Here is a 2,500-nt window from a genome sequence, read left to right as displayed (position 1 = left end):
GGATTAGGCTTGATGTGTATTTGGTTAGTGTAGGCCTGACGTTGGCCTGTATGTGTTTGAGTGATTGCTTGTGAAGGGTGGTGGATATTAAAGCTATGCGGTATCATTGGTTGGCCGATCATGTTCTTGTTTGATTGTTGGTCGATCGATTAATGATACTTGTATAGTCTAAGTGTCTAACACTACATGAGTATTGAACTCAGGCGTATATATGGTTAACTAGGGATTGCTTGTTGACTTGTTTTAATGCAGGTTCCCGTTACTTGAAGCTAGATCATGGCAGGAGGCCAAGTCTAACTTAGTAACGGTTTGCTTAGCCTTAGCTTTTATTGCATGCTAGGGCTAGATTGATTGTTATTTTGGGTTGTCTGGGTAGAGTCTAGGTTGCGGGTAGAGGCCGCCAGCTCACTGAGTAACATTAGGTTACTCATCCAACTCCGTTGTCTTTTTGCAGGTCGCTTTAGGTAAGGATGATCGGATAGCTTGGTGCTGGACGTTAGGACCGCCGGTGTAGATTTTCATGCCTTTTGTAAACGGTATTGTGATTTGTGTTTGGTTGACTCGATTTGGCATTAGGCCGGACCGGTCTCGAATTATATCAATGTATGGATATTTCTCGAATCATAAAGTAATTGTTTTATATGCGCTTCATGAGTACTCTGATATTTGACTAGTCCGGTCTAACACAACGTTAGGTCGTAGTACGGGTTGAAAAGCCTTAGGCCTCGATCTAACGGAAAACGCTAACTCTTGGTACGGGTTGCAAAGCCTTATGCCTTGACGCAGCGGGACGAGTTAGTGGATGAACTGGTCGAGGTCGTGGAGTAAAGTTTGTGACTCTGACCGGATTGTCCCTAGCCCGTCATGTAGCGCTCTTCCGACCATGGTGTTGGGTTGGACGGTCAGTCGTTTTCTTGTTTGATTGTTGGCTGGCCGGTTGGCCTTTCATCTCCAACCCTTGGTGTGGGTCCGTCGGTCATGTTCTTGTTTGATTGTTGGCCGGTGGTCGACCTATGCTTAGGACGGTTCGGGGGTGTTTACACCGACTGTCCCTGTTAATCATTACTCCGATCCCCGAAGCCCAACAAAATAGGATCGAAATCCTATGATGTTATCCCATGCTAATGTAACAGAGCGTAGGCTTGCTTTGAGCACTCTAATTTCTTCAAAGTAACAGCGCCGGAGGCACGACCCGGCCAGTTAAGGCCAGGAGCGTATCGCCGATAGAAGAGACAAGCCGACCGTGCTCACCGAAGGCGGACCGGGCGACCCATCCCAAGGTTCAACTACGAGCTTTTTAACTGCAACAACTTAAATATACGCTATTGAGCTGGAATTACCGCAGCTGCTGGCACCAGACTTGCCCTCCAATGGATCCTCCTTAAGGGATTTAGATTGTACTCATTCCAATTACCAGACTCAAGAGCCCGTATTGTTATTTATTGTCACTACCTCCCACCTCCCCGTGTCAGGATTGGGTAATTTGCGCGCCTGCTGCCTTCCTTGGATGTGGTAGCCGTTTCTCAGGCTCCCTCTCCGGAATCGAACCCTAATTCTCCGTCACCCGTTACCACCATGGTAGGCCACTATCCTACCATCGAAAGTTGATAGGGCAGAAATTTGAATGATGCGTCGCCAGCACTAAGGCCATGCGATCCGTCGAGTTATCATGAATCATCAGAGCAACGGGCAGAGCCCGCGTCGACCTTTTTATCTAATAAATGCATCCCTCCAGAAGTCGGGGTTTGTTGCACGTATTAGCTCTAGAATTACTACGGTTATCCGAGTAGTAGTTACCATCAAACAAACTATAACTGATTTAATGAGCCATTCGCAGTTTCACAAGTCTGAATTCGTTCATACTTACACATGCATGGCTAAATCTTTGAGACAAGCATATGACTACTGGCAGGATCAACCAGGTAGCATTCATAATCAGGAGGACAAGACCACGTCATATTCCCCCCAAACACATGGAAAGTGGGAACAGACGCAGACTTGACCGTCATCTTTTGTCCGGAGACAAACATTCTTAGCGGGACAGAATTTCTTCGGGTCACCGCCATAATATTTCCGCACCGAGATCTCAGCAAACAGCTTATTCACCTTTGCGAACAATGCATAAACTATGCAAAGACGCAAGGATCACAAGTCCGGCCTTATGTGTTTCACAACTTCCCCACCGAAGGAGAATGCGCAAACAACATTTTAAGCAAAGCCTAACAATTCCTTCCAGATAGGTACGCACACAGGCCCCGGATCAGTTCAACAAGCATAAAACTATGCTAGTGAAGAAACTGAGGAGGATAGTTGGTCTGTAGTTGGGTGCGCGAGCACAGAGCCTACAAACACTAGCTATCCAATCACCACTCATACGCCGAATGTTCATTGCCCTTGCCCGCTAACATCAATCTTTCCAACCACTCTTGAGATGTAATCAAAAAAGCAACTGGAAGACGGATGAAACCAGGCCAGACATGCAAGCGCGAAAATTTGAAGT

The sequence above is a fragment of the Brassica napus genome, unplaced genomic scaffold (assembly GCF_020379485.1).
Source record: "Brassica napus cultivar Da-Ae unplaced genomic scaffold, Da-Ae ScsIHWf_456;HRSCAF=696, whole genome shotgun sequence".
Classification (NCBI taxonomy): Eukaryota; Viridiplantae; Streptophyta; class Magnoliopsida; order Brassicales; family Brassicaceae; genus Brassica; species Brassica napus.
This window is presented reverse-complemented; position numbering follows the sequence as displayed.